The sequence below is a fragment of the Rhinolophus ferrumequinum genome (assembly GCF_004115265.2).
Source record: "Rhinolophus ferrumequinum isolate MPI-CBG mRhiFer1 chromosome 3 unlocalized genomic scaffold, mRhiFer1_v1.p scaffold_36_arrow_ctg1_4, whole genome shotgun sequence".
Taxonomy (NCBI): Eukaryota; Metazoa; Chordata; class Mammalia; order Chiroptera; family Rhinolophidae; genus Rhinolophus; species Rhinolophus ferrumequinum.
This window is the reverse complement of record NW_022680354.1, coordinates 1260623-1280720: the sequence shown is the minus strand read 5'-3', so window position 1 is coordinate 1280720 and position 20098 is coordinate 1260623.

Sequence of the window (20098 nt, the reverse complement as noted above, 5' to 3'; positions counted from 1 at the left end):
AAAGTCAAGGTAGCTTTTCTTCTAGAAATAGCTTCACCTTATCTGGTTTTAAAAAATGTAATAAATCCAAAATAACATTAAAGGAAGAGGGTCATCACAAGAGATGCATAAGAAAAAGGCTATAGCACTGTGTTTTATTTTATTTTGTCGTGTTTTGTTCTGCTTTGTTTTTCCAGCCAGGAGAGGCACAGTCAAAGGGAAATATAAATGGAAGTGGTTTCTGAGTTTGCCTTTGGGTCATGTCTTAGTCATCATTATACCCTCTAATACTTACACAGCGGACATTCCATAGATTTAGGAATGAGTGAATGAAGGAATGAACACGCTCTGCTGATGAACACACTAGAAATCTCAGCAAACGTCATACAGGGCCCAGCGCATGATGATGTAGCTTCAAGTCCATGACTGACGGGCTTCAGACTCTGAGACCAAATGTATTCAACCCTATTCCAGAGTTTTGTGGGGAGGAGATGTGGTGATGGGTGTGAACTTGGAGAAGCCTGAGAAAATGTATAAAACAGTGTCAGACAGCTCGGTGAAGAAATGACATGATTTTGGACCATGGTAGTCCAACATATTACTCTGAATGTAGCAGTTGTCAAATGCTTATTTTTACCTTTGCTGTTTTAAAACGCAGAACAAAGTAATTTTGAATTTTCGATCAGTGAAGCATTTTTCCTAAATAAATTGAATCTTAAATTTAGATTGTAATTGTTGAGTAACACTGAGGAAGAAATATTGGTGTTGCCTAAAATCTTAGGAGTCTAAGACCAAGTGAGACAGAATAATGAATTGTTATTATTCATCAAGCAACTAATGCTCATCCATGGGCTGACTTCTAAGTGCCAATCTAGGGAGAAAACAAACCAAAAGGGAAATAAATCCTTGGAGAAGAAGGAGCACCCCAAATGCGGGGGCAAGCATAGCATCAGTGACTCCGGCACCTCCTGGTCCCCGCCCAGGGCAGGGAGAACCACCTGGGTTCTTGGAAAGTTCTCTCTAGTGGGGATTAATCAGACCCAAGGGGAAAAGAAAAGACACTGTTTTAAAAATAATTTAATTACCAAAATATCTACATGAAATGTTTAACACTTGAAAATAAAAGCTTGGGGCGGACGGGTGCTCAGTTGGTTAGAGCGCGAGCTCTGGGCCACGGGGCTGCTGGTTCGATTCCCACGTGGGCCAGCGAGCTGCACCTTCTGCAACTGGAATGAAGTCAGTGAGCTACCGCTCAGCTCCCGGGTGGCCAGATGGCTCAGTTGTTGGAGCACAAGCTCTCAACCACAAGGTGGCTGGTTCGACTCCCGCAAGGGATGGTGGGCTGCGCCCCCTGCAACTAGACCAGGGATGGCAACTGGATCTGGAGCTGAGCTGCACCCTCCACAGCTAAGATTGAAAGGACAACAACTTGACTTGGAAAAGTCCCGGAAGTACACACTGTTCCCCAATAAATTCCTGTTCCTCTTCCCCAATAAAAGAAAAGAAAAGCTTAACAGGTTTAGCAGCCTACTTGTTGGATTGTGCTATTCCAACCAGACCTGGGACAGTTGCTACTTTAGGGAGACCATCAGGGGGTGCAGTGCTAAATAGGGGGACCCAGAAGTGGATGACCTGGAAATGGAACATAGCAAACCTCCAGTTATTATACTATTTGATAATTATTTTTGACAGCTATAATTTATTGAACATCTACAATGAGCTAGGCATTTTTTCCATGCATTCATTCATTAATCCATTTCATCCTCAGAATAACCTTGCAAAATAGTTAAAAGTTTGTGTTTACATTAATTAAGTATTCATCGGATAATGCCTACATATGACGGGGTACGATGAGAAGTGAGCCTGCTGCCACCCTCCAAGTCCAGCCTCCCCACCCCCAGGCCTTCTGGGAAGGCAGCCGTCAGTAACATTTTAATGCATTTCCTTCCGGATATATTTTATATATATGCATATAATGATAAAATGCTGTGCACATCCCTCTGCGGCTTATTTTCACTTTGCTCCTAACAATACATCTTTAGTTCCACATGATGACTCAGTACTCTGGCATTGGTCTGTATCGGCACATACGACATGTCATTCATTTTAATGTTGCACAGAATTGCTCCACCCCTCGTTTCATCCGACGCTCCTCGGGGACACTTTGCTGCCATCTGTTGCTGGTACAGACAGGACCTTGGTGAATAAGCTGGCGTGTGAGTCCTTTCACTGTCTGTGACACAAGGGTTCTCAAAGCATGGACCCTGCAGGTCTGAGACCCTTCCAGAGGTCTGGTTTCCTCCAGACTTGAACCAAAACAGCATTTCTCACAGGCTGAACGCAGAGCAGATGTGGGGTTCAGATGGCTTCTCAGGCCAGACGTTCGAGATATTGGCAGAAAGGTAAAACAAGGCCCTCTTTTCCCAAACTCTTTGGAAATATAATTTTTTAAATTTCATTTCATTTCATTATTAGTGTCAGGTGTGTAAAACAACACAATGATTACACATTTACACCCCTCACACAGGGATAATCCTCCACGTCTACCAGCCCTCTGACACTGTACAAAGCTGTTAGGTGCAGTTCCATGACTGTATTCCCTCTGCTGTACTCCACATCCGTGACTATATATAATTATAGCTCACATTCAATATTATTTTATGTTCGTTTCAGGTGTACAGCACACTGGTTAGACATTTACATAATCTATGCAGTGATCCCAGCAATAGGTCCAGTACCTGTCTGACACCCTACATAGTCTTTACTGATTATATTCCCCATACTGTTTGTCACACCCCCATGACTATTTTGTGACTCCCAATTGGTACTTCCTGACCGCTTCACCTTTCCCATCTAGTAACCAGCAGTTTCGTGTCTGTGTCTCTGAGTCTATTCCTGTTTTGTTTGCTCATTTATTCTGTTCTTTACATTCCACATATAAGTGAGATCGTATGGTATTTGTCTTTCTCAGTGAAAATATAATTTTAAATAAAAATGTGTTGTGTATATTATCATTCAAGAACTTACTTTATAATATGATAAATAGCTTTTAAATGTCTCTGTTTTAATTTCTAATGTGGTAAATATCAGTAGTTTTTAGGATCCTCAGTAATTGTTAGGTGTGAAATGGTCCTGAAACCAAACGGTTTAAGAATTGCTGCGGTAAGTTATTGTTCTAGAAGTGAAAGATACATACTTTATATTTTGATGGGTACTGTCGACGTTCCCATTACGGAAGTTGTGTCACTTTTCCTTCCTGCCGACCATGTGTCAGGATGCGTTTCCTCACAGCCTGACCTGTCCTGGAGCCTTTAGTCCCCAATAATCTCGGTCACCCTAGGGCTGAAAGTTCAGTTGTTTCCAGGAAACTTTTCTTGCTCCTTCTTTTAAGATTGTAAAGGAATGGCATCAAAATTTACAGAATGGGCATTAACAGCTTCAGAAATCCCAACAGTAGAATCCACATGTACAACAAGCTTCCCCCCTGCTCTTACTGGCTCGGAGGTTAAACCCCCATGAAAAAGCCTGGACCTGGGCGAGGTGCCAACACGCAGTTCGGTGCTGCGCGCTGACTTCAAAGACTGTTCAGACGTCTTACCATTCGCAGTGCTTCTATGTTCCTGTTCCTTTCCACGCATAGAAGAAACATATGATCAATGTCTGTAGCGAAATCAAAGAACTGTCGATACGTGTATGATTTTAAGTGATTGGAAAGCCTATGTCCCAGTTCAGTTGGCAGCGTTTGTACCTTTCCTGTGGCACACAACACAATGGGCCGTGGTCCATCTGTGCGCAAGCCCACGTTGGCCGTAATTATTCCACGTTCACGTGTACTCACTTGTTAGCTTGGTAGTTTATTTATTCAGAAAACATTTACGGAGCACCTGCTTATGCATCATGGATGTTGCTGTGGATGAAGTGTTCATGAATTAGACTGAGGTATAGCCCCAGGACTCAGGGAAACGGAAATGAGATCCCAGTCTCCTGTAACCGACGGGTAACTGACTTGGGTGACAATATTTAGCTGTAAACCAATTGGATTTGTAGAGTCACCCGTGTGTGTGACATACAATTGTGACATTTAGTATCGTGGGTTGAACTGCGCTCCCAGAACAGCTGTGTTGAAGTCCTAACCCTGGTGCCTATAATAAGGTGCCTGGACATGAGGTTTTGGCAGATGTGATCAGGTGAAGACGAGGTGGTTAGAGTGGCCTAATCCAAAGGACCAGTGTCCTGATCAGCAGAGGGAAGAGCCACATGAGGACAGACCAGCAGGAAGACAGCCATGTGTCGACGGCAGAGGCTGGAGCGGTGCAGCTGCAAGCCGGGAACAAGGAGCAGCGAGGACTGTGGCCGCCACCAGAAGCTGGACGAGGCGAGGAGTGTCCCAGGCCTCAGGGACAGACAGGCTCTGCCCTCACTCTGATTTCAGACTTCTGGCCGCCAGAGCAGGGAGCAAATGCACTTCTGCTGTGTAAGCCCTCCAGTGCTTGGAACTGTGTTACTGCAGCCGTAGGAGACTCATCCACCTAGCTTTAGAGCTGGCGTGCAACATGACTGAAACCCTTCTTAATATTAATAAAATAACCGTGATGACCTTGACTGTTCGGTGGTACTTGGGATTTTATTTTATTTATTTATTTTTTTGGTGGTGGTGGGTGGAGCTGGAAAGTGCGAACTGGTGTTTACTCAATGGGGAACCTGATGGCCACTTTCCTTCTCACTCATTCACTCGTTCATTCATTCAGTCAGTCAGTCTGTCATTCAGTAAACACCAAGCATTTATTAGGACAGATGCTTCCTGTTTTTATTTCTGACTTTGTTGCTCTCAGTCAATGGGCTTTAACCCAGAATTTTTTTTAAGTTTATTGGGTGACAATTGTTAGTCAAGTTACATAGATTTCAGGTGTACAATTCTGTACCACATCATCCATAAATCCCATTGTGTGTTCACCCCCCGGAGTCAGTTCTCCTTCCATCACCATATATTTGATCCCCTTTACCCTCATCTCCCACCCCCCACCCCCCTTACCCTCTGGTAACCACTAAATTATTGTCTGTGTCTATGAGTTCTTGTTTCTCATTTGTTTGTCTTGTTCTTTTGTTCTTTTTGGTTTATATACCACATATCAGTGAAATCATATGGTTCTCTGCTTTTTCTGTCTGACTTATTTCGCTTAGCATTATAATCTCAACATCCATCCATGTTGTCACAAATGTTCCTATATCATCTTTTCTTACCACCGAATAGTATTCCATTGTGTATATATACCACAATTTCTTTATCCGTTCATCTATCGAAGGACATTTTGGTTGTTTCCATGTCTTGGCCACCGTAAACAAAGCTGCAATGAACATTGGAGCACACGTGTCTTTATGTATAAATGTTTTCAGATTTTTTGGGTAGATACCCAGGAGAGGGATTGCTGGGTCATATGGTAATTCTATTCGTAATTTTTTGAGGAAACTCCACACTGCCTTCCATAACGACTGCACCAGTCTGCATTCCCACCAACAGTGTATGAGGGTTCCTTTTTCTCCACAGCCTCTCCAACACTTGTTACTATTGTCTTGTTGATGATAGCCATTCTGACTGGGGTGAGGTGATATCTCATTGTGGTTTTTATTTGCATTTCTCGGATGATTAGTGATGTTGAGCATTTTTTCAATTTAAACCAGATTTAACCAAATACACCATGCTGTTCTGCCTTTCCAGCATTGCAGGAGTGAGCAGGGAAAATTGGCAATCGGGTAGAAAGGAAAGGATGCCCAATAAGTAGCCCAGGTTTTTGTCCTTCTGCTGGAGGCACACTGAAATATCCAGGGGCAGTTAGTATTTTTAAAAGCGTTTGTGATATAATCGTGGAAGCATGGCTTTCTGATCCCATGGGAAGTGTACCCTTTGTGTAACTCCTACATTCATGCCACAATGTGGTCTATGCACTAAGTGCCAAACACTGTGTTTTTTTTTGCCTGACATTTCCAAATTAATAGCAACATTTTAGCTAAAAATTTAAAAATAACTAACAAGAGCTCGCTAACTGAAAGAGAAAGGCTCCAATGTGGCAGGAAGTGCAGACTCCGGGGCAGGACGGCTGGGCTGAGCGGGGTTAGGTTGAGTTTGTCCATGTCTCCTCCGTCAGCCTGGACAAGGAAGGTATGGGCAGCCTTGGGGGACAGACGTGGCCCCTGTGGGAGCGCTGTGAAGTGGCAGCCACCCCATGCTATGCAGACACCTGTATCAGACCCATGGGGGGGGACACAGAGAAGCAGCGCCCCCATCTAAGTGACATCTAAGGCAAAGGGCGAGGGTGCAAAGGCAGCGCTGGGAGCTGCGAGGCCGAGGTGGGGTGAAGGGAGTTCAACGAAGGGTGTGGGCTTGAAGGAGTCAGTGCTTTGTGATAAGGACGAGAGAACCTCCTTCGTTCTCGGATACGGAGAGACCTGGTTTCTTCCCTTGGTTAAGTTTTCATAAAAAATATAGGACATCCAGTCAAATGTAAATTTCAGAGGGATAATAAATATTTGCAATGTATGGACCGAATATTGCAAAAGATATATTCATGTTAAAAATGTACCTGTTGTTTATCTGACTGGCAACCCGACCTCATTATTCTACAAGAGGAGAATTCAAGCACAGACTAGCTCTAGAAAAACAGACAAAAATCGGAGGCGTGTGGATTTTTATTTGTGGAGATTCACCGTATTGTTGGGGTTGTAGTTAACTTCTGTGAGCTTTGATTTTTCAATAAATGGACAAAAATGGAAGCACAAAAACACCTGCCTCTAATACACTCCCAAATCCATCATGCAGATGAATACAAAGAAAATACATGGTGGTTCTCAGAGCTCCTGGGGAAATTGCATTTTGTAATCGAAGGTATTGATTGCGGTGATTCCTGCGGAAGCCTGCATGCCTGACGGGCTGGCCCGCGGGCATCTGGAGTTGGCATCGCCGCCCTGACTAGCCAGCACCCCGGCGCTGTTATCAGCACCTCAAGAGAAGCCAACCGTGCCCTGACCTCCCAGCTCTGGAGACCACGGTTCGGGCTTTGTTCGTTTCCCTTCCCTCGGGGCCAGGACGGCCAGGACTGCCTCCGATGCCAGCTTTCTCCTCCTTCACACCACTGTTTGTTTAATACACTTAAGGGGATTCTTAAACAAGCTTGGGAAAGATGCTGTGTGGATCCATTTCATGTCACTCTGACGTTGCCCATCCATGTGCGTTCGGAAGAGTGTTTTGTCTCATGTGCGTTCGGAAGAGTGTTTTGTCTCATGTGCGTTCGGAAGTGTGTTTTGTCTTTCTCTGGCCATTGTAACCAGTGAACTGTGTGTCACTTCAGTGTTTTCCTTTGTTTTGTTTTGTTAATTTTTATTGGGGAATATTGGGGAACACTGTGTTTCTCCAGGGCCCATCAGTTCCAAGTTGTTGTTCTTCAATCTAGTTGTGGATGGTGCAGCTCAGCTCCAAGTCCAGTCTCCATTTTCAATCTTTAGTTGCAGGGGGCGCAGCCCACCATCCCATGTAGGAATTGAACCGGCAACCTTGTTAAGAGCTCGTGCTCTAACCAGCTGAGCCATCCGGCCGCTCCTCCGGCAGCTCAGCTGCAGCTCGTTGTCTTCAATCTAGTTGCGGAGGGCGCAGCTCACTGGTCCACGTGGGAATCGAACCAGCAACCCTGTTGTTCAGAGCTGCGCTCTAACCAACTGGGCCATCCGGCCGCCCCCACCTCAGGTTTTTACGCTTGAACTCACAGTGAGAATTGGATATAAAAATGAGTATTTTGATGGACAGCGTTCAGGTTCTGTTCGATTACATACTCCCTTGAGGACAAGTAGTATCTGACGGTTTGAAGTTCATTATTTCAGCTTCTTCCTCTTCTTTCTGTCTATCCTCCGTGCTATAGTTTAATCAAAAGGTGGCAGACAATGGTAGATTCTGGTTCTGAAGCTCAGGAAATGTATTTCATTTCCTCCAAAGGAGAGCTGTCTTATCAAAACAGTGGTAGCTTCGTGATCACTAGCCAAACGCAACAGTGAATCTTAAACAACAAACAATCGAATGCAGCACTGGTCACGTGACCTACTTTTGAAAGAAGGAACTGTGGTTAAGATTTTCCAAAAAAGGGGATGGTTTTTGTGGTCCTTTGTCCAAACCATTAGTTAAAACCGCCATTTCCCCTCTCAGCTATTCCTTGAGGGCGTTCCGTGACTATCATGAAACAGGTGATCAGACTCTCACCTGTTGTATTTAACAGGACATCAAATCTTATGTGAACTTCGACTGGCAAAGTCCTAAAAAGCCTCAGAGACTCTCACTGGTGGTGGCTGCTGCATAATAAAACAGTTTCTCCTGGGACTGATAATTAGTAAGTCAGGGATAAAAGTAATAAGCATTACTCCTAAACACTTTTTAAAATTATCCAGGTTTTTGTAGGATGGATTTAAATGTACTCACTCCCACCCCGATTTTTTTCAGAAACATATGTCCCGTTATAATACTTACTTGTAATTTTTCACTTCCTTTGATAGCTCTTATTTAAACATTTTTTTTATGGTTAGAGTATTCTGTGCTTTATACATTCTATTAGTTGTACTGTCGTTTTTGTCATTTTGAAAAATCAACCTAGAATTCCAGTAATTCCACCCAAATTGGAGGCACACGCATGGTCTTCCCCATCACAGAAGGGCCTGGTTTGGTACATACAAGCTCCCCAACTTTTGTAAATGAAAAAATATTTTGAATGTAAAAGAGGTACCTCACATAGGAACTTGTAGGGATTCTTTTGAAGGGCAGATACTCTTTCATTTATTTATTTGTTTACATGTGGATGTGATAGTCACCTCCTAATTCATCAGTGCCCTTCAATGTTCGTTTCTTCCGGGTTCTTTTAAAATGGAGGCACACCGCCTTTGGACTCCTTCCTATGTTTTCATCATCAAATGCTATCACGGACGCATCTAGACTTTACAGATGAGTTCTGTGAGCACAGTGTCCAAACCAAAAACTCAAGATGGGTGATGGAGGGGTGGTCTGAAAACAAACAAGATATTTAAATCCAGACAAGCTGGGATGTGCATCTCTGCAAATGCAGCAAAATCTGTTGTTCCATGTGGGCAAAACCTCAGTAGAGTGATCGCTATGTAAAAGCCACGGCGTGTCACCCTGAGACCTGAGCCACCCCTCACTGCCCCACCCCCCCGGCCCCAGTTTATGCCTGTGTTCTGTGGTTTCTGGAATGGAATGTAAGGTTTCTCCTTACAAGACAGTAGACAACATATTGTCGGATCCGTCCCTTTTATTCTCCAGCTCAGTGATATCCTTCCCCGCGTGACCCCTAGTTTCCATCTGGATTCCTGGCCTCCTGCTCTATGCATGGCCTCAGGGAAAGTGAGGGATGTGTTTGCTGACTGATGTGTGAGACTCAGCTGATGAGAGGTGGATCGTCTGTCCTGACGGAAGCCTGGGATCCGAGGGTCTAAGACGTTGGGGAGGTGTCCTGCATCGCAGCCCCTCAGCCGTCCAAGGTCGGCCCTGCGTCTCCTTATCTTTTAGATAAATAACAGGCACAGAGGATAAGCTGTGCTCCATCAACCAAGACTGTGCTAATCAGCACTCTAGTTAATGCAGAATGCAAGCCGTTAGAAACAAAGAGCAAGGACACTTTTCCTGTTGGACAGCGATAATTGGTGTCAGCCAGGCTGCCTGGAGTCCCTGCATTGCGTGGCTTGGAGGCAGGGCCTGGGTCGCGTTCATCTGTGAATCTTCAGGGTTTAGGGCTGGGTCTGACACACGCTCTCGGTGAATATTTACTAAACTGAGTTACACTTTTGAGATTATGATGTAGTTTCCAAACCATAAAGCTCTATGGGACTGAGTTATTTTTAGTTTAGCACTAGAGTATTTAACAAATTCTTAGTGCTGGGCAATTAGTGATCTGTGTAGCACTTAGGATCACAGCTTCCTAACCACCATTCTAGTTGAAGTGGAATTTCCTAAGGAGTCCAACCTGAGATTTTTTTTTCATTTTATTGCGTGAATTACCATGAAAATCCAAGTCTTAAGAATCTCAGTAATTGTCTTTGATCCACAACTTTAGTTTCCCCTAACTAATTTATTTTTAGATTGAAGAAAACTAGATGACATTAGCACTTCAACTATGGCTCACTAAATGTATCTCAAAAACAGACATTTGCTAAGTTTTTTTTCATATAGCATTTTGTTGTCTTAAAATTTGGTTGTTTTAACATTTATGAATTCTGATAATACTGGATATATCCCTTATGTGATGACCAAAAGGGAGGTGTGTTTGTTTTGGAGACAAAACCAGTGACTCAAGAACAGCAAACTTAGTGATTTTGACTGACCTGAACAGAAACGAAAATTATGGGTCACTTTTAATGTGTCTTTACTGCAGCTGAGGTGACCTGTAATTGTCTGTTCTAGATTCTCCAATCTGGTACTTCACGCTTTATACCGTATTCCGTGAAGAGGACACTTCCTCCAAAGGGACTGGTTGTTTGTGGACGAGGTTCTCACCTCAAAAAATATGCAGAATCTGGGACGGTGATGATGTAGGGACATGCCGTAGACTGGTGTTGGGAGAAATCATTAGCAAGTGGCAGCCTCACGGTCTTAAACCCAGAGGACCCACTGGGAGGGGACGCTGTGGGAGGAGTTCTCAGAAGTCACTCCTCTGCCTCTTCTTTGCTGTGGTTTCAGAAAATAATAGACAATTTTAAGAATTAGAGTAATTTGAGGACATGTTTCAGGTAAAAGGAAATAAATTGCCTTCTAAAACATGTCAAAGGGAATCAGGAAACTATTCATGTAATAATTATCCTACCATCTAAAGGAGCTTCCTTTTGCAGGGCACTGCTGCACCGCAAATAGGACAGCAGATGCCTGTGGGTCCGAGGTCCCAGAGAAGCTGCAGGGACTGGGCCCAGCTGGGCTGTGATGTGTGAAGATGGAGAAGAGAGATGAGGTGGGAGGGGGGTGCTTAGTGAGAAATATGAGAATAATGTGAGCTGAGGCTTGAAAATGAGGGTGATGAATTGAACCGAAATCCTGGGTTTCTATAGGAAGTCTCAGGTCATAACGCTGGAAGTGACAATTCTCCGCAAATCAGTCTATCAGCTTAATGCAAGCCCAGTAAGTATATATATATTTTTAATATATATATAAATCTATATATATATAATATAAAATATAATATATATTAAGATATATATCTATATATCTATATGTAAAATATTAAAGGCTCAGGAATAGTCAACACACGCAGGGAGAAGGAACTTGATCGCCAGACATCCATATTTATTATGGAGCTATTGTAATGAAGATAGTCGCTATGCTGTAAGAATATAGAAATCGGCCAGTGGAATAGGATCGACCGCCTGGAAAGAAACCCACACATGTAAGAGCTTAGACTTATGACAGAGCAGTTGCAGCATTTCAGCAGGAAGAAGAGACACTGTGTTACACGTGGAGCCAGGAAAAAACTGTTCATGTGGAAAAGCTCATGAACTTGGGTTTGCACTACATACAAAGCAATTCCAAACCTTTCAAACCTTTAGTAGAAAATATAGACATAATCTTTGTGTCTTTGGGGTAAGGAAGGACTTCTGACATAAGACTCAAAAAGTGTTAACCACAAAAAATTAATACATTTCATTACAACAACATTACAAATTCCATTCATCATAAGAAAGAAAACACAGACTATATAAATGGGACAGAGTATTCTCAATGCACCTACCCTGAATGCATCATTGTCAAGAATATATGAAGAACTGAACTCAATTAGAAAACGATAGACAACACAGCAGTTTGGCAAAAACCTGCCAGGCATTTCAGAGAAGAGAGCACACACACCCAGTAAGGAAATGAGGAGGCTGTTGGATTATTAGTAATCGGAGAAACGCAAATCACAGCCTCTGATACAGCAGCTCTGGGGGCAAGAGGACGGACTAAAGAATTTGCATTTCTAGAGAGTTCCAAGTTCCAAGCTGCTGTGGTATGGAGACTCAACTTGAATAACTATTTGCTTCAACACTATCTTTTAAAACATAAAGTACAAAAGCAATGAAAGCTAAACAAAATGTTCCTCCTTAGGCTTCCATGCACCCATAAACACATACCTAACATTGTAAAATAACATCAGAAGAACCACCAACACAAGATGCAGGACAGAGCTACCTGTGTTGAGGAGGGGGGAAGGAGAGCAGAGGGGCCAACACCTTGATCTTGGACTTCCAGCCTCGAGAACTGTGAGAAAATAAACTGCTGTTGTTTAAGCCCCTGGTCTGTGGCACTTTGTTACACAGCGGCAGCCTGAGCTGACTAAGACACGTTCATACCACAGTGGGGTCCTTGCAATTAGAACACACGTGCAATTAGAACACAAGTGAGTGGTGCCTTCGCTGGCGACACAGCCTGTGCCGATGAGAACTTCATTCCACACTGACAAATATTCCCTTTTTTCTGTAGCACTCCATCATTTCTCCTTCAAAGCAGAGTTCCCAGACTATATCTCCAATCTTTTAAAGGGTGAGTTCATTTAGTTGACTCTTTCTTTTTCTTAACTTCCTTCTTTGCTTGACCTCCTTTTGAAATGAGGTCACTATGTCAGAGGTCACTGGGCAGGTCTAATGTTTGAAGAGCCTGTGATCCATCAATGCCCCGTGAACTGTCCTAACAATCCATTGCTGCTTCATTTATTATTGCAAAGACGCCTGTGGAGCTGACAGTGATTCGTTCATTGTTCTCCATGCCCGTCTTGAAAATACATTTGATGGAAGGTTTTCTTTTCATTCTATCTCCATTTATGATAGCTCAGAGTCTGAACAGAAGTGTAGACAGAAAAGCCCTACATTTTCCTTACAAATCTCTTGTTCTGGAATATCGTTCGATGGGTACCAACTGTCTTTCTATGGACTTAGTAACTCGGCCATATTTGCTCATGAAATTCTTCCTTTAACTCTAACTCCCCAAGACCGCAGCCCCCTGCTTCCTGAGCTTTAAAATAAAAACCATCATTGCCTACGGAAGTTTCCTGGTATCCTTACGAATGATTGTTTTCACATAGCCCCTGGGAAGGTGGGCCATCCCATAGAACCTCATAGGACCTCATTCCAAGGGGCTGCGCGACCCCTTGGTTGAACTTGGCTGTCCAATGCTGGATGACTTTGTGTATGAGGGACTGCTCTCCTGGGGAGGAGGCGTCCAGGCTGGCCCGCCCTCCTGCCTGGCTAACGTCCCTCCACCCTTGCTCCACCCATTACCTTGGACCTTCAGGCTCCATCTGTGGGCTCTGGCCTGGTAGACGGGCCTGGAGTTGCCAGTCAAGGGAAGCACGACATCCGTTTTGGGGGTATTTGTTGGCACCAGTGGGAGGTGGCAGCCTGGTGGGATGCAAAGAGCCGTGAGGCCAGAGTCTTACCTGCTTGGCAGTCACGTCTTGGACTTGTCTGCTCAGGGTGCACTCCCTCTGATTTCAACAGCATCTATTTTGTTACGAGGAACCATCCCTCCCCTGTTGAATGAGCCACAAAATGTTAAAGTAGGCATTTTGACCACCATTCAACAGATGCCACTTGCCAGAGTGAGGTGAGAGGCCACCGTGAAGATTTCCAGCAGAGGTGGCCAGGAACCAAGAATGGGACCTTCTTAATTCTCCGGGGCGGGTGCCTCTGCCTTCACATCGGTTCAAGGAAGAGGGGTTTCCAAGGGCCGGAGCAGCCTGAGGGCACTCTGACTATTCCCTGTCATCCAATGGGTTGAGAGGACTTGGGCCTGATCCCATCCGAAACCTTGGAAGAAAGGACGGACTGCACAGCCCCTTGGAATGAGGTCCTATGAGTTTCTGTAGGACATTCTGCCTTCACAGGCTTGGTTCCCCTTGAGGGGAGGTCTGGGTACAGCCCATGGCCTTTCTGCTCAGGGACTTTTGGAAGAAGGGGCAATGAGACCACAGCATCCTCTGGATGTTAAATGTCTGTGTGTACATGTCTGTGTGCAAGCACACCCGTGTTAGTGACTAAAGCATAGGGAGGTGGAAGGGGTGAGGACTGTGGACCAGCTCTCAGCTGTGTGACAAAGAGCCTGTGTGGACCTTCTCGGGTCTGTCCCGGAGGGCTGCTGACATGGGGCCGTGTCAGTGAACTACGGCTACCGTGGACATAACCCAACCCATTGCAGACGCCTGGGGCTGAACAGGTGAGCAGGTGAGACAGCCTGGTGGCCGAGGGGAAGGACAGGCCTGCCAGACACCCATGAGTGCACCCCGGAGAGAAAGGAGAAGAGGCGCTTCTGTCAAGTGCAGAGCGTGTCAGGACTGGACCAGCCACAGCCCACGGAGGTTCCTTTCCCTCGTCACCACCTTTCCTGTGTGTGCCACCCTCCAGAGGCATCGCAGACCATGATGTGCAAGCTGGGAGGAAGAGAAGAAGCGCTGAGATGAAGTGATTGTCTTCCCTTTCCCGACTGAGCAGCAGTCCTGGGCTGGGAGACGAGTAAAGTTTCAACTTGAACTCAAGAGTGAAAATTCAGTGACTAAACTGGTGAGGAACTCTCTGGGGTCCCCTTCAAAAGGGCGCTAATCCCATTCCTGAGGGGCCATCCTCATGACTTACCCACCTTGGGGTTAGGGTTTCAACGTAAGAATTTGGGGGAACACAAGCATTCAGACCATAGCAACATGTGAAACTGCTTTGTCAACTATCCATCATTCTACAAAGGCAATTCATTTTATTTGCATTTTCACACTTAGCTGTTAAGCCATCAAGTCCCCTTAAAGCTCCATTAGTCCTCTGCGGTCCTTTCTTCCAATCCACGCAGCAGTGAGGGCGACTCTCTTCGGTGGGGTGGGTCCTGGTTGGAGCCTGAAGTCAGACCTGCCCACACTTGAGTGGATCTCATGAGGATATTTGTGTGGGCGAGTGGAAAGGTTTCCATGTGGTGCCTGGGACAGGTGAGGGCAGGGATAGGTCGGAGGCTGGCTCCACACTTGGCCCTGGCCTGACCTCAGGAGCTCATGTCTGAGCCCCAGGGCCACGGCTGCAGGAAGAAGCAGGCTGCAGGAGGGGCACGGAGTACAGCGGGTGGGGGCCAGTTTCCCGACTTCAGTACCAACCACACGTGGCTGCCCCCAGAGAGGTCCTACTGTGGAACCATGTTCCTTCTGTGAACACCACATGGGCTTGGTTCCTCCTGACAAGAGAGTCTGGTGTACAGCCCATGGCCTGTCTGCACATCCTATTTCTTCTCCTCCGTGGTGACTGGTTGCCCTCCTAAACAGCCAACAGGTTACGGTACAATAATTAAACACGTGCTGAGTCTCTACCGTATGCAGGCACTGAGTACACACCACCCCATAGCGTTCAAGAAATTCAGGCCAATGGGAGTACACAGGCACTTTCAATGCCCAACTGGCATTGAGGTCGGCTCTGAGCTCGTGAGAGCACCTGCTCAGATCCCCTCTGCTCTGTCTCAGATGACGAGACACCCAGTTCTTAATGGGCCCACATGCTCAGCTCACAGGAGAGTCGTGGGGTCGGGCCAAGTGTCTCTCCTTTGGGAGCATGATTTCCTTTGCTTGCAGATACCAGCCAGCACTCTCTGGTGGTTCCTGCTGTCACCATCACCTGTGACACATTTGTGGTGATACGTCTATACTTTTATCAAGGCTTTCCCCTGTGGTATCCCAAGAAGTCCTCAATAATCAGATGAGTTAGGTAGAGCTGGTAGTCTCTTTACCTTAGTGATTAGTAAGTAGGTGTTAAAGACGTTTCCACAGAAATAGTGATGCTGGGGCCATAAACTGGGTGGCTTCATTTCTGAAGGACCCATCCTGGAGCACGAGACCTGCGTAGGTTCAATTTCCTTGCCATCCACGCCCAGACGGAGCACACCAAGTAACCCCGGAGGACAGTGGAAATGGTCTCCTACTGCATACAGACTGGTGTGGAAGTGTGTTTTCCTGACAACCCATGAAATGCTGGTGTGGAGCTAAGCGGATTGTGTGATTTTATCAAACACCGAGCCGTGATTGTGTTTCTAATATGACGAAGTGAGAACATGAGATTTTGAAAATTCCATCTGTGCTGTTACGTTAGCAGTTTGGGGGCCCTTATGTTACAGTGATGCTCTTTTCCTCTGTGAACACACACTAGCAGATGTGTGTGTGAGCACGCGTGGTTGTGTACGTGTGTGTGTATTGCACATGTGTATACTTACAGGAATATACATACAAGTGCACACTCAGACATACATTTGCTTTCTCAGCTTTATCATCTTCCACTTTCACAGAAACTTTCATTTCACTTCTTATCAATAATGAGAACTTTCATTATATCATCTATTTTAAATGCCCTGTGCTTGATATAGACACAACTAGAACCAATCACTGATTTCGGGTGTAGTTTATAAAATGTTAGGGGTGCAGACCACGCCAACATTCTAATGTTTCCGAAAGACGATGAAGCTGAGGCAATCGAAAAGCTGGTCGGGCATTCCTTCCTCCTTTCCTTGCAAAGCAAGCCTCGGCTCTGCAGGTCTGCTTTCCGAAGCAAGGTGCTTTACCAGGTGTGACCTCAGCCAGGATTCGCTGACTCCATTCACAGCTGATCCCTGTGGCCCTCACACCTCTGTTCTCCTCCCACTGCCCTGCCCTCCTTTTGGCAGCAATGCAATGAGAAAAGTACACCCTGCTCAACTTCCCCACCGGGGGCTCGGGTGGGTGGTGGGAGATTTCTGGGCCCGCTTGACCCTTCCGTGGCTACCTGGATAATATAAGTGGGTGTTGACTTGCTGGGAGATTTCTCTGAAGGAGAAACTGATGTTTTGGCAGTGTCCAAACAGTGTGCCCCTCTCCTGTGCTCACACTGGGGTCACCAACAACAGCTTACTTACCCTTTATGCTCTTCTGGATTGCTGGACATTAGGAAAGCATTGGGTGTACTCGTGAGATACAAAGACATTTCTGCAAAATGATGAGATTCGCAGGAGGAGAGAGAATCTTCAATAACTAAGGTACTCTGAGCTGTCATCTTCAAAAATAAGTTGAACAGAAGCAGAAGGAAAATTTGTAAGACTGTACATGAGGGGCAACTGATCACGGTTATTAGTTGGGGAAAATCGTGGTAAAATATTTAAAACTAAAAGCATGCAGGCTGCTTGGGACCATCTAAGACATTTTATTAAAAGCGTTGGAAGGTACCCCACACATCAAAACGCCAAGCAAAGTCCAGCTAATTTTTTACAGACGTGCCACAAACCGGAAAATCAAACACAAGTCTACCCTACAGAAGTCAAGTTTGCAGTAGTTTCTTCTTCATTCAACAACGTGGGCTCGTGCTTGTCAGGTTCAGGCTCTGGGCCAGGGGCTGGCGTGCATCCTCCTCCAGAGCCTGGTGTGCTCAGGGCTCGCGCATCTCCGAGCCCCGGGAGCAGATGCATTCTCACCAAAGACTCGGAGACCAGGAGAAAAGGGTGGTCCCAGACCAAGGGCATGATGGGAGAGGAGGGTAATAAAGACCAGATTCTGGACTCTGACGTGAGCGGACCTGGGCAGAAAGCAACCCAAATTGAAGAGAAAAGGATCTTCTACATGCGATAAATAAAGAAATGATAGTCACAAAAGGAGATGGACACTATCAAAGCTTCCGTCTTGAAGTAGGGTGAACATTGTTCCCCCTTTTGGAAAACGTGAGCTAATTCCTGGGAGATGCAGAGCCTGGGGCATCTCATAGTATCTTTTTTGCTCTCAAGAAATACCCCAGTAAATTGAAGAGCTGACTCCTTAGACAGACGTGGGAAAGATTAAAATAAACGTGAGCGACAGAATTGTAGCCAGCTCTTAGTGCGAGCCGGAAGTAGCCTGGCAGAGGCCCTGCTCCCTGAGTTGGCGCCATGCACGGGACAGGAGCCTGTCACCTTTGTTGGGACTGAAAGCAGAATGCTCAGCCTCCAGGACGACTGGACGCAGTCTGGCGTTGGGTCTGTCCATTGGCGTTGGGTCTGTCCATCTCCCTCAGCCTCCAGCAGCCCACAGACCTCTTTTCTCTTCACCTGCTCTTGACACTCAGAACTTCCTCTGCTTATCAGTCTAGACTCGAAAGCACCTCACTTATCCAGTGCTGCACTGCGCTGGTGGGGCGCCGGGTGCGTTGCCCAGCCTGGTTTCAATTTCAGGGCTGGAGGTGTGCGAGCAGCGGCAGAGACAGCACTTCCAGAGACAGCACCTCCTGGATTAACGGCACAGGAGTTCATCCTTTTCTTCGTGTGACACACTGATGGAGGGTTCACTGTGCCCTGTCCTCATGGGGCTTACAGTTGAGTAGGACGTTTAGGAGCAGGGTTTCAGAACCTCCAACAGGCTTCAGCTGGCTGATGACTTCTACGGACACGAGGTCACGGGCTGTGGAAAGAACCTCGAACCTTTTCCCCCAGTGCAAAGCCATTTTTCAGATTACAACAAAAACGTCTGAGTGCCTTGCAACACATAACGCATGTGCATTTCCTCAACGATACACGTACAGAACCGCTTCCCTCCCCCTGGCTCCCGGCTGCATCAGTGCAACGAGCTCCAGCTCGGTCCTCCAGACCCTGGGGATGCGTCTGCTATTGTGTCCGTTCCCTGGATACTCCCTGTTGTCCCTGCGGCTGGCTGGCTGGTCTCACACTCCCGTGCTAGACGCAGAGTGATCCAGGCCAGGCAGGAAACCATCCATTCATCTTGGATAGCAGAGCCACACTAATCCAAACGACTTGTTTTTAAATCTCTGTTTGTCTGTCAGGAAGAACGGTGCATTCGGAAATAGAGACCGTCTGGGGAGGGGACGCAGACAGGTAGAGTGGGGGCCCCAGTCGGAACATGAAGTGACGACCAGGAAAGGAGGCCAGGACCACCTACCCCGACGGGGCTCGAGGACTGCTGTATAGATCTCAGAGATTTAACCACCTCCGAGGGGTGCCCAGTGAGCTTACCTCGCTCAGATGTGTTTCCAATGTTTATCTGTACAGTCGAGCAGTGTTATTTAGTGGTGTGTCCAAATGACTATGTGTTACATTTTCCTGGTTTCCAGCTCACAGACAGATTTCGTGTTTTTGAAGGATTCTGCGTCCTTGTCGGTTCTAATGATTTCATTGGGTCCATCACTCGGCGAGTGTTTAGAACGAGGAGGGGCTGCGGAGCCCATGTTCTGGACCTGCTTTGTCACTGGGGACCTGCCTTCCTGGATTTGGTGGGGAGAAGGGCCCTTTTCTCCATCTTTTTGCAGACAATTGTCAGCCGTGACATTTTGCCGGAGAGCTTCCCTACTCCGCTTTTTAAATCTCTCTCTCTCTCGTATCACATTCATGTCCTGCAGCGTCTTGTTTTGCTCAGACTTGCCGTTGCCTAGGAAATTAAACGGCCTGTTTGGGGTTGTGCATGAGGGGGCTGCCATGTCTTCTGTGAGCTCGCCCGCCAGGTGGAGGCAGGGGCTGCCTCTTTATGACAAGATTTTCTGCGCAAGCAAGTGAGCGAGGGGCAGGCTCATTAAGATTTTTCCCATGCCACATCACAAAAGAGGGCTGGCAGACACAAAAGTGCCAGCGACACAGGGCGGGCTGGGCTGCTTTGTCCTGGAGGCCTGGCCGCCTGAGTCTGGGGCCATGCATGCATAATTCCAGCGCTAGTGAAGCTTATTGTACTCCCGTTAAAGGAGAGGATGGCCCTGGGAGAGAAGCGGCCTAATTAGGAATGCCCAGTAGTGCTTAATATTTCCATAATGCAGAGTTTACATTTTCTCAGGTTGTCGCCAAGGGGAGGCAGTGAGGATTTAATCTCTGAGAACAGCAATATAAATGCAAAAGGAATGCTTTTGATTCAAGGAATTCCATGTCTAGAAACAGTCCTTAGTGAGTGAGAATCAGAGCAGCCAAAGAAGCTTTGATGCCGTGTCATTGGCGCTTTTCCTTGTGTGCTGCGGATATCACGCGTTGCCTCACGGGGCCCAGAGAGCGGTTCTGTTCCCCATTTTTGTTGGCCAAACGAGTTTCCATCCTGAGCGGGCGCTTCACACCCAGACCCATTCAGCATTTCAACTCTGTGCAGTCCTCAAACCCATCGTG